Source organism: Lytechinus variegatus, chromosome 16 (assembly GCF_018143015.1).
Source record: "Lytechinus variegatus isolate NC3 chromosome 16, Lvar_3.0, whole genome shotgun sequence".
In the NCBI taxonomy this organism is placed as follows: domain Eukaryota; kingdom Metazoa; phylum Echinodermata; class Echinoidea; order Temnopleuroida; family Toxopneustidae; genus Lytechinus; species Lytechinus variegatus.
This window is the reverse complement of record NC_054755.1, coordinates 26612891-26626155: the sequence shown is the minus strand read 5'-3', so window position 1 is coordinate 26626155 and position 13265 is coordinate 26612891.

Below are 13265 nucleotides of genomic sequence, written 5' to 3'. Positions count from 1 at the left end.
GAGAAAACCCGTTTTGACCTTAAATTGTTCCGACATGTCGGTGATGTCCGTGTATTATAGCATGATGCTTGGAAAGCCAGATGTTTGAAGCAAACATCTATAGAAAAGAGATCTCGCCAATATTTATTGCAACAAGCTGTCTTGTAGTATATTAGCTGATTGAAATATTACAATATCATGATAGATGTAGCCTTATCATGGTGGTTACTGCACATGAGCAGTAAAAGGTCATTTTAGATAAACTATCGGCATCAAAGTGGTTTTCAGATTCTCTTTGGTTGTGTTTTGAAGATCATTCATATATTCCTTAAAATTTTGTTTTTTCATCACATCCACTGAAGATTAACAAAGTGTTTGTAGTCATTGGTATTTGACAGGAGCCCAAATAATAGTGGAAATGTGCCAAAAGCAGACACTACAGCAAACAAATTCCAAATGTGATCACTGACATACTATTCTAGTCACGTAGTCTATGCCATGTCTTTCTTTCTTAGAATTTTAGAACGCATATGCAACGTCTTCATTTGAAAGTGCTAGTGCTCATCTTGATGAAAAAATAGGAAAGGCCAGTTGAGGGAAGTTGATCATGTGCTTACTGTGACTTGGCTTAGTGCCTTGCCTTGAGGGAAATAGCAAAAAATATTGCCCTATGCCCTATTTGATCTATTGTGTGTTAATGCATACCTGTCAAATCAGAGCGTCCAGTATATAGTGCTGTTTTGCCTGCAGTGTCTCCCAAAACTTAAGCACGTCAATAGCATGATTTTAGCCTCAATGTCCATTCATTCATACGTGTACTTAGAGTCTGGCAAAATAGATTTGTTAAAAGGCAACCAAATTCATCATGTCAACATGATTTATTTTCATATTCTGACAGAATTGTGTGTATAATGATACACAAATTTCTTTCATTTGCGAGCATACTAAATTTAACTACACATAGTTTCAATATGGATTACATAATATCAAGAGTCTACCGTGAAGCTTTGAAGACTGAAAGTCTTCAAAGATGTAGGACTGCAAAACTGCTGACCGTTCGCAAACTAGCCAATGAATCGAGATCAATTAAAGTTTTTCTATATCATTTTCAAAAAAAAAAAGCTTACCATGTATCTAAATTTCATGATTATTTTGTGGTAAAAATTTGCGCTATTCAGCAGTAGCTTTGGCAACACCATGGTAATATAGCAGATCAATCATACATGCGGAAGTTGAGATTTTCACAATGAATGGCTGAGTGGCTCTGTTCCTAGTAGGTCTTAGGTTCAATTTCCTATCTGGTGCTATGCTGGGATTTCCTTTCTGAAGCCTTTACTTGAACATTTTCATCTACGGGCTTTCTTGTCAGTAACTATTATACCTGTGCATGTGCCAATTAAAGATCAGTCATGTACAATTTGAAGTATATTTTAGAACTGCTTGCATGCATTTAATTTGCAAACTGGGCCCCATCTTACGAAGAGGTACGATTGATCCAATCAACCGTAACTCTATGGAAATCCATCAGTGTCGTGATTCTATCTACAGAAAATTTGCACAATGTCCTTTGTAAACAAAGAGAAGCAGAGTGAATTTTCAAGAAAACTATGAATGCGTGAAAATACATCGTAGTCAGAAAATATTTTGATCAAACATGCATAATAGATGTTGACGTTGCTGGCCGTCCATAGTTCTGATTGATGGGATCAATCGCAGCTCTTGGTAAGACGCGGCCCTGATATGTAGCTTACACCTCATGCATTTTATCTGAAAAGATTATGACTGACGGGGCATTGCAAGAAACTTTGCGATCAATTGCAAAAAAGACTTACAATCAAATTACAAATATATTGGGTTCCCATGTAAATCATATGTCTTGCAATTAATTGCAAATTTGCAACCGATTGCTGGTCAACTCCTTGAATCAAGGGGTATAATTTGATTTGCTAGAGCTAAAAATGATCTATCAATTTTAAACTTGCAATAGAGATTTCAATTGATCGCAAGCGTTTTCTCGCGATGTCCCCCATGTCCTTAGTCCATTCCATGGAGCTGGGCTTCAGTTTTAGAATCAGTGACTTATGTTTCTATTTCTTTCAAACATTGCTTCCATATGTATTATATTGCACTGAGCATGTCGAATGATATTGTGTATACATGTATGTATATAATAAGAAAATTTATGCAATTATATTTGATTGAATATTATGATTATTATGCGATACTTTACTATCTAAATCCTATTTTTGTTACTTTGTATTTGTTTTGAACAACGTTACATGCTGATATGAAGTCCTATTAGTGTTAGTGATTTACTATCAGCAAGCTGTGTCCTGTATTTTATAGTGATGTAGGATGTCTACATGTATAACTCAGAATGCAGTCAGAGTTACAATGGATTATGGTGAATCTAATCAGTTTCAAACTGTGGAAAGCTAGCTGGGGCTAAATTCTCTGTCAATAAGTGTAACTTTGATCACGCTGAATCGAATTGATAAAAGGTCGCTGATTGACCAAAGCAATGACGATGCACTAGGGGCGGATCCAGGATTTTCCGAGGGGGGCATTTTTGTACAGAAAAAATTAACATGCCCCCCCCCTCCAAAAAATAAATAAAAATAAAAAATTGACAAACAAAAAATGCATAACATATTCCCCTCACAAATATTTTATATGGCTCTCAAAGGGGGGGGGGGGGGGGGGGCTCGGGCCGGATGTGCCCACACTTGGATCCGCCACTATAATGCACTGTCCCATTAATTAGTTCAGGAGAACTTCATTTCAAAATTTGACAACTCTTGCATCTGCAATTTGTCATTTGATGTGAATTTCTCACCATACGAATGTCACTTTATACACTTTAAGGAGTGAAAATTAGGAAATCTTTGTGTTAAATAGCTTAATGTAAAATGTAAAAAGATGAACTAAACATGTTCTTGTCCTAGCTTGACATGAGGATGATTATTAAGTCCTCATATTGCATCAAATAAATGTTCCCACTTTTATCACTTATTTTCAGCTAACGCTGACTATATTGAGGATCTATCGCAACCTCTTTTGTGAGTCTTTGGAGCTGATATAGTGAACTTTATTATTTTATCCCCCCCCCCTTGTAAATTGAGAAACCTTTTTTTTTTGGGGGGGGGGCTTTAAATCGTATATCTTGCCAAGTGTTGAACTGCCAGAATATTGAAAGAGCTTTAAGCTTATTAACAAATTTGACTTGTAAATTGGTCTTTTAATATGATTTAGAATAATATTAACTCCAAGTCTGAGGTGTTCAATTATCATGTGTTAACCAAATCATTGTGACTTGTGTACAATACATATATGTATGTATACATCTGAACCTTCTAATTTTTCATTTTCAAGGAATAACATGTACATCAATGCCTTGCTTTTTTCTGACCTGTAGTGTTATATTGAAAGATATGTTTCAAAGACATCATCGTTTATTGATACATGTTTTTGAGTGGGTGATATTACCAGCAATGTATACACAGACCATGGTCCTGTAAAAAAGGTTTGCGATACTTTGCGATTATGATATAACTATTCTGGTTGGTTCGTGGTCAATCATTTGAACAAAGTGCACATCCAACGATGATCTTGATTGGTCAAATGGCATTTAGCAGTTGATTGCAAAACTTTTGTGTTGGAGAACTCTCTTAATAAATAATGCAGCATATGTTGTATCTGTATGTTTGAGTACTGACCCCTACCCTCCTCCCCAATCTTCTATGATTGTCATCGCGAAGGCTCGGCTTCTGGCTTGGCAAATTTAGAACTGTTAAGATTGCAAAAGGGGTTAGATCAACTTTGGTTGAAATTTCAGTTATTGGTTTTCGAATTGTGTTAAGCCCTCTTTCTTTCATCTGCAGTAATTCTTTTAAGGGATAGTTCACCCTGGTCTGAATTGAATTTTATAAAAGCAGAAATTGGAAGAATTATATTGTTTGGCAAAAACCCATTGAAGAATAAGAACATAATGAATTTTTCAAGTTTATATTATGTGATTTCATTCGCTAGAAATCCCCCCAAAATGATTTTCTGTTTTTTATTAAACTACTTCTTTTATGTCAGGGTAAACTAATTTTGAATTGCAAAAAGGGTAGGATCAACTTGAATGCAATTTGAGTAATATTTATTGGTATCAGCAATGCTGCCAATTAGGATTTTTTATCCTACCGTATTTAGTAGGAGTTTTAAGGAAAGTGACACTTAAAACTCGGGATATCATTGAGCTTTAAATATTTCTTTCATTTAATTCCAATAGGCCTACCTATTAAAATTGCCAGTTGGCAGTATGAGCTGATACACACAAAACTCATACGACTGAAATTAATGTGTTCATTTTGAGATTAAAGAAGTATTAACCTAAATACTAAGTGTTATTATCAAGAAAGAAATATTACTCTCGAAAATCATACAAGGTATTTGTGTTATGTTGTGCAAATTGCAAAATTTTTTGTAAAATTTTACAAGTGGATCTTCCCTTTTTTGTTTCACAAGCTTTACAGGAGTTCCATACATTTGGAAGAAAAAGGGCATTAAACATACATGAAACATACATGTGTAATCCTTTTTGCTCGCTCCTAATGTTTGAAAGTATTTGTTAAGTGTAAGGACATGAATTGATGTATGAATGCATGTCTGTCTGTCCTGTTTTGATGATATATGATATAAAAACCTACATGTAACTGTTGGCAGCTAACATTTCTGTGGCGTATTGTATTTTTCTTTCTTGTTTAAAATTTGTATGAGTGTAACTGCAGAGTTGGTTGTGGGGGGGGGGGGTCAGAGATGCCGCTTTTTATACATGTTTGTTTTATTTTTGGAGAAGTAATGTTATGAACTTTTAGCTTGTGCAGGTCACATGATTTTACTCTGGGGCCTGGCGGAAAAAGGGAGGGAGGAGCCCAAGGGGGGGGGGGAGACAAGAGGGAAGAGCAAGAGAGAGAGATAGAGAGAAGTGGCTAATGGGTGTTCTATTTAACATTAATTAGAATAATCGAATTCAGGTCACATGATACATCACACCAAGGGCTCAAGATTTTTTTATGATCCAAGATATGAATGTCATCATTAATAAGTCTATTTGATTTTCTAATATGAAATGGAAGGCATGGAGACAAGTAACCTGTAGGGCATAGTATAAAAAGTGTATCCTTTTAATTTGAGTAGCTATTTTCACTGAGAAGGATTAATGGGTAAATGCCATTATGATCGATCTAAACTTTGTTGGTACTATAATTAATTCTACTAATTAGTATGCACTGATTACCAGTATATGCACCAATACACTACAATGCCGGAAAAAGGTTGGGGGTTCCTCTAACAATGCCCCTACAATCTATCATCACTAAAAGATACCTTTTCTAAATTTAACTAGAAGAATATAAATAGATTTATGTGTCACGCTCGGAGGGCCATCGTTCAGTCATGTTGATGAAATTCACACCGTTGATGCTATTAACAAAAATGTGTCTTCAAAAAGCTCTGCCGCTGCAGACTCCATCAACAGGGTAGCATTGCTTCTGTTCTATACTGCAAGGGTCGGATGTCGTATCCCAGCTTGGTTCGCACTCAGGGGCGATAACAACTAATAGCTCCTGATGATGACAAAACCATTGGGATAGCTAGGAGAAGGGTGGGGGATAATAATAGATAGTTCCCTTTGGAGCATGGATACTACATAGAGGAAAGGTGTAAAAAAATAGATGGATAGAATTGCGTAAAATGGGGGGGGGGGGCGGTATCTTCTCATGGGCGATAACAACTAATAGCTCCTGATGATGACAAAACCATTGAGATAGCTAGGAGAAGGGTGGGGGATAATAATAGATAGTTCCCTTTGGAGCATGGATACTACATAGAGGAAAGGTGTAAAAAAATAGATGGATAGAATTGCGTAAAATTGGGGGGGGGGGCGGTATCTTCTCATGGGCGATAACAACTAATAGCTCCTGATGATGACAAAACCATTGGAATAGCTAGGAGAAGGGTGGGGGATAATAATATATAGTTCCCTTTGGAGCATGGATACTACATAGAGGAAAGGTGTAAAAAAATAGATGGATAGAATTGCGTAAAATTGGGGGGGGGGGTATTTTTTTATGGGCGATAACAACTAAGAGTTCCTGATGATAACAAAACATTTTGGACAGCTAGATTAGAAAGAGGGGATAATAACAGAGCACGGATTTAAATGGGAGGAGAGGATATAAAAATGATGAAATTGTGGATGGCAAAACAATTGGCAAGGAAAAATTTGTGGAATTAAGAAGATGGGGGGGGGGTCCTCTTTTGATTTATCATTTCTGATAATGAGATATGTGTCCATTTAGTGAATATTGATGACGATGTGCATATAATTGTTTTCACAAAATATTGATAAACTTTAAAATGAATAACTTTGTTACTTGTTATCCGATTTTTATGAAATTTTCAGCATTTTGCTCTGTGAATTTTACTCTGTTTATTGAGATATAGATATTTTTAGCCCGGACCATCTCTTTAAAAAGATTGGGGTCCTCGCTTGATTTATTATTTCTGATAATGAGATGTGTGCCTAAAGGCCATGTGTAAAATATATTTGGGAGGAGCAGGGGCACGGATGTTCATTGATGAAACACCAAGAGCATATGATAGTGAAACAAGTGAAGTTATAAAGAAGCAAGTATTTAGAAAGGTATGGTGAATGATGCATCTGGGCCCCGTCTTACGAAGGGCTATATAGGGTTGATCCTATCAACCACAACTATGGATAGCCAGCAACACCAAAATCTGAAATGCGTGCTTGTTCAAAAGTTTTCTATGCAGATAAATAGCCAACATGCTTTCGCTGTTATGACAATTCAGTGTCTACCTCTTTCTTTACTAGAGGATATTTGTACTGTCAAGATGGAAAAAATTATGACATTGATGGATACTTGAAGTAGATCACCACAAATCACTCGTCTTACAAATAGCTGCGATTGATCCGATCAGTCGCAACTATGGATGGCCAGCAACGTCAACATCTGTTATGCATGTTTGTTTCAAAATATTTTCGAGCTATGATGTATATTCATGCATGCATTCATTGTTTTTCTTGAAAATTTTCACTGTGCTTCTATTTGCTAACAAAGGACATTGTGCAATTTCTAGTAGAAAAAAAAAATCATGACATTGATGGATTTCCATAGAGTTGAGATTGATTGCATCAATCGTAACTCTTGGTAAGGCGAGACCCAGATCAATCGCATCGCTGTGTATATGTAAGATGGTGCCCTGATGATGATGGGAGCGCCACCCTAACCCCGGTGAGAAATAAGAAGGGGGGGGGGTCATATCTAGATTAGATAGGCCTATATGGGTACATGCTCGACATCATGAGAAGGGGGTGTATGTATAAAGAAGACCGTGGATTGATGTTTTGTTTCAGTAACTCAATTTAAAAGGTTGGCAAATGAATTAGTTTTACGTCACATCACCTCTAGCTCTACCTGTACGTCATGCATTTTAATTGTTTAATCAATTTAAATTAAGTGGCCATAGCAGATACGGAATAATAATGGAATGAAACTTGGAGAGTGCCAGTGAGAGGAGAGAGAGTGGGAAGTGCGGGGGGGGGAGAGGAGAAGGGAGAGGAGGTACAGAAATGTTGTGGGAGAAAGACAGGGGAGGAGAAAGGGAGGGAGTGAGAGGGGGAGAAAGAATGAGAGAGGGAGAGAGAGAGAGTAAGGGTGAGAGGGGGAGGGAGAAAGAAATGCAGAGATAGGGTTGAGTAGCGAGGGCAATAAACGACATCCCACCCCTACCCCCAAAGAATAGATTCACTGCTTGAATCTAAGCCATTGCCAGCGATATAGGCCAATTTTCTTCATCGGAATTAATTGAATGAAATTGATATCAAAATGCATCACAGATGGTATTCAACAAATGTACAATACGTGGACACGATCATTCACTGCTCCAGATTGATTAAACAGAAAAGTTTTAACCAATGAAGCCTGTAGAATGCATAACATTGGTCCATTCATTGGGGTGGCACTGGGAGCGGCATCATGATATGGGAGGAGTGGAATACAGGATCAGTATGCAGGAAATGAATATAAATATCTTATCAAGTCCACTCAAGAATTGAAATATATTTGGATATTAATTTTTTCTCATTTGTTCACCCTTCATTCACACCCACTCCCATCCCCTATCTCCCCCTCTATATCCCCCTTTCTCTTTCTTTCTCTCCCTCCCTCTTTCTTTCTTCCTTCCTTTCTCCCTCCCCCTCTATTTCTTTTTCTTCCTTTCTTTCTTTCTTTCTTTTCTTTCTTTCTTTCTTTCTTTTCTTTCTTTCTTTCTTTCTTTCTTTCTTTCCTTCCTCTCTTTTCTTCCTTCTTACTCAGTCTTTTTCTGTCCCCCTATATCCCGCTCTCCTTTAGCATCCATATTTTTCTCTCTACATATTTCTTTGATTTCCGTCCTTAAAGAAATATATCAACATTTGATAAGGCTAATTACAACATAGAGAACAATTTTCATGTTTGTTTTCGGTTTTATTATAAAGACAAAAACCAAAGTATCATTCATACATATGAATAAGTTGTTAGTAAGTTATTATACCTATTAATTACAATATCATCTTAAAAATAACTGATAATAATCTATCAGCATCTCAAATTTGGCTATACAATTTCTACAACCTCTTGATCACTGGTTTAAACTGTAAGAAAAATATCAACAGCCTTTTTTGTTACGCAATGTACAGAGCGATCATTTTGTACATTTTGGCATCAGAATTCAAGTCGTTCACATACCCGACTACATTCAACATCTCATACAAGTGCACATTACAAAGTCATATGTGAAAGTTATTACGGGAAGGTGCTGACAAAATTACACACACGTGAATTGTACATGTATTTGTGGAGCTGCACTGCAATTTCTAGCATAGCTCCCTCTCTAGACCACAGTGAGTACAACTTCATGATACAATCAAAGTGGTTGAATGACGTGGAAGCTACTACTGAGGACAACATATTTTCAAAACAGGATTCATTTGATTACTCCGTGAATCTACATCAACCATGCGTATAATTTTGCACATTCAGAGTTGACAGATAAACAAGAGATACATCGTATTTGTTGTTCTTATACTATACCGTACTGTTGCATATACATATCAAGTTCATTTTACCGAGATCGATGTACATGTATACTTCATAACCTAGCTTCATATTACGCCACTCATCACTAAACAAATGATTTATACTTGAACTATGAGAATACATTTAATATCTGTTTATCTGTTACTTTTGTACGTTGTTCTAATTGTTTGAAGCATTTGAAATTGAAAATATCACCTTGTGTCTAACAATAAACTGATATCAGATATTTTTTAAAGTCGGCACCATACAGCACTTACAATTTCCGCACTTCATTGGTAATTTTAACAACATGCATTTCATAAACTAAAAGTATAACAAATGTGTAAAAATCCTTTTACTACATGTTTTTGCATTACTACTAAGGTTTACAAAATCACTCTCTTTAACCAGATAATAAATAAATTGAGAAAAATAAAGTTTACTGTTGTGATCATTTCTATGGGAATGATACTCATTTGCATGCTTAAAAATATTCATATTTCTTGCTTTCAGAGTATATGGAGCTATGAGTATCAAGCTGAACTTATGATTAATATGTGACCTCCAATCCGTAAGATTGCATACGAGACTAATCCGTTCAAAGTACTACACGTACTCTAAACATGGCAAGAATATCAATACTTCTGAGCAAAAGGGTAGTGCTTTGAAATGACTGCATCCAACATTGACGGAATCAATGATAATTGAAGTATTGTATGGTATGCACTTGACACACCAATACTCAGACCACAAATTTTCTCATGTAAAAGGGCTGTCACATCTTGACCATCTTACAAAGACTTGCGATTGATCCCCGGGGGGGGGGGGCCACTTACATTGACGAGTGGATACCATGCGCGACCAAAAAAACACGTAAAAAGGATGTCTTTTTCACGATAGGGCACGTTACGTACGTAACGTGATAAGGGTGTCAAAAACACAAAAATAATGAAAAAAGGGTATCTATTTCGCTAGGAAAATTACGTGTTTAGGGTCGAATTTGCGGGGATGATAAAACAAAATTATAATGTTTTATAATTAAAGGATGTCCTTTTTGCCCCAACACTTCGTGTTAAGAGTCCGATTTGCGCGAGGTGTAGAAGCTGGGGTCGTACTAAACCAAATAACGTAAAGCCGGCTTTCCGAAGGACCCGTAATAATAAAACATCCTGTACTTGTTTAGGGGTTCATTTCAGGGAATATTTGCCAAGAGTATCGTTTTGTTTCCAATACTTGTTAAGGGTAGGGTTTCACACGCCAATACTTGTTAAGGGGTGCATTTTCAGAACATGAAAATTACGTGTTTAGGGTGCTTTTCGAGACCCCATGGTCGCGCATGGTATCCACTCGTGAATGGAAGTGGCCCCCCCGGGGATTGATCGGATCAACCACTACTATGGATAGCCAGCAATGTCAACATCTAAAACACATGTTTGTGCAAAATGTTTTCTAGATATGACGTATACTCATACATTCATCGCTTTCTTGGGAATTTTAGTATGCTCCTTTTTTGTTTACAAAGGACATTGTGCCAATATCCTGTGGGGAAAAATTATGATGCTGGTGGATTTCCATATAGTTGAAGTTGATCGAATCAATGACAACTCTTTGTAAGACGGGACTCTGAATGTTTTAGTCAGTTTATGCTCATGTACGTGGGCTTAGTCAAGCCATTTTCTTCATCCCTTTTCTAGAAATCAAGAATTGCCTTTTGTTAATGACACAAGATAATGAAATTGAGTTTTTAATATTTTGTGTTGTAACAATATCAAGAATGCTTGATATCAAGAAAATGGGATTAAAGGAGAAAATGGCTGGAACATTTACAGTACGTCAGCATGCACTAACTTAAAACATCCAGCCCCCTTTAGATATGTATACATCTGATTTTCGGTGATAATGTAAAAAGGGCAGTTTTGAGAAAAAAGAGGCTTCCCTTTCACACAACAGCTACATTACCATCTTAATCATGTCACTCAAGTTCTATTCACATTTAAAAAGGCATCTTTAGGTTTCCATATAAAAATAGAGATTCACATTCACTTTTCTACATGATCCCATTTACTAATCGGAGACCCTTTCACACTAGGAAGTTATACACTTAAAACTGTTAAAGAACTTCACGTAAACTGCAGACAAATATGTTGGTTTGAAGGTCTTACTGTTGATAAACACTTCTTGAAAATATCCTTGTGGTTTCAAAACATCTATTTCACTTTTTCTTTGAACATCAAGTAAAACAAGATACTTCTTTATGTAGTTCTATTTTCCGTTTCCACTTCTCAAAGATTGAATAGTCTGAAAGAGGTGAGCGCTTCAATCTTTCAATATCTGGCCGCATGGAGGTACATTCACCCCATGTTCCAAAAATAAAACCAGGGTCGGTTTCAAAAAACTTATTAGCAATCCAAGTTAAAGTAAAGCTACTGAAATCAAGGCATCTGATTTGTTGGGGGAGGAGATGAGGTCAACGTAAGCTGTCAGGTGAAACTGCCCTCAAAGTGTAGCAGGGCCGTAATGTGTCTGAGTTGATTTATAGGGGATCATTTCTGACAAACAAGTTTGAACTGCAGCACTTTTGTTCAAGAAAAAAAAATAGTGAAAACTTCATATTAGATCATTATTACCTGTTGAGGATCACATTCTCAAGATATAAAAAGTGCACCATAGCTTCATTTCCAGGAAACGTGCTTTAATCTCAAATCATTTCTAAACCGAAAGCAAGATTCTGAGAAAAAAAAATAGTGAAAAGAATAACTTTGCCACCTCCTCCTCAGGTCAAATTTTATTGAAATGTTTACCTCCCCCCCCCATACCAACTTCAAACTTGGTTCAGGTCACATTTGGGGGGGGGGGGTGGTATAAAAAGCTCAGCAATACAGCCTTGAAGCAAGGCTATTACAGGAGTGTGGTCCTAAGTTTAATGGCCTTTCTTTGGTTTCGATAGAAGCCAATCATACAGTTATGGCTGTTTTCATAAAAAAAACTTGCAAAATGCCCTACTTCATATTAGCTGTGAACTTCAAACATGTGCATCACTATAATATTTAGATACAAACTTATAATAATCACCAATGTTACATAGTGTTCCTAGAGTCCAAAATCAAATATTGTTACTTGTTCATATGAAATAGACTGGAATTTATGTAATTTTATAGATTTTTAACTGTTCTCACCACAAGTCATTATCAAAAATTCACATAAACTTGAATTTCAAATTTGATCAAAAAATAGAACTTCAACATTTGGGTGTAAGTGAGAGAACCTGCCCTGTCCTTAAATCATCCAAACATGTTTACACAATAGAAATTATTTCCTAGTTGTAGTCTTTTTTCCCTTCACACTAGTCCCGTAATATTTCAATTCTAACAAGGAAATGCAAGATTTTAAATTCCATGATTAGAGATCTAATTAGACTAATGACAAGAAAAATTTAACCAATGTTATTTTCTGTAGTGATTACATCTTATACATGTAGATCCAATACCTTTATCGTAACATTAAGAGGGTTTCCTACACTATCCCTCATATTATTTTTAGCGTAATGCCTTGAAAACAAGGAAATTCTCCATATATTAGCTAAAATGGCACAAAATGCCCCTCTTGCTACAAAATCTATTAGTCACTATTCTATGCATTTATTTTTGTGCTCATCATGACAGGGATGTCACTGCAAGAATAACGAGAGTGCATGCGCAGCTGTATAAATTTACATCCGAGTTCTACATGTAGTGAGTTGTCACATTAAAATGTTCTTTAAAGGGGAAGTTTACCCTGAAGAAAACTTTGTTGTAAAAATAGCAGAAAAAATAGTAAAAAATATTGGTGAAGGTTTGAGGAAAATCCGTTAAAGAGTAAGAAAGTTATTAGAGTTCAGGGTTTTGGATTTGTGACGTCATAAACGAGCAGCTGCCCCATGCGTTAAGTAATATAAAATGCATGAATTTCAAATTTTGTCTGGTTCCTGATGACTTAATTTCGTTTTCTATTCATGATCGGGTGCGAAATGATTTGTCTATTGATAAACAAAAGGTACAGTAAAAACCATTTTCAATTTTCTGAGAAAATGACATTTCATTGATTTTTTACCATTCGCTATGTAGGAATGCTGCTCGCATATGACGTCACAAATCAATTAATTGAAATTCTAATAACTTT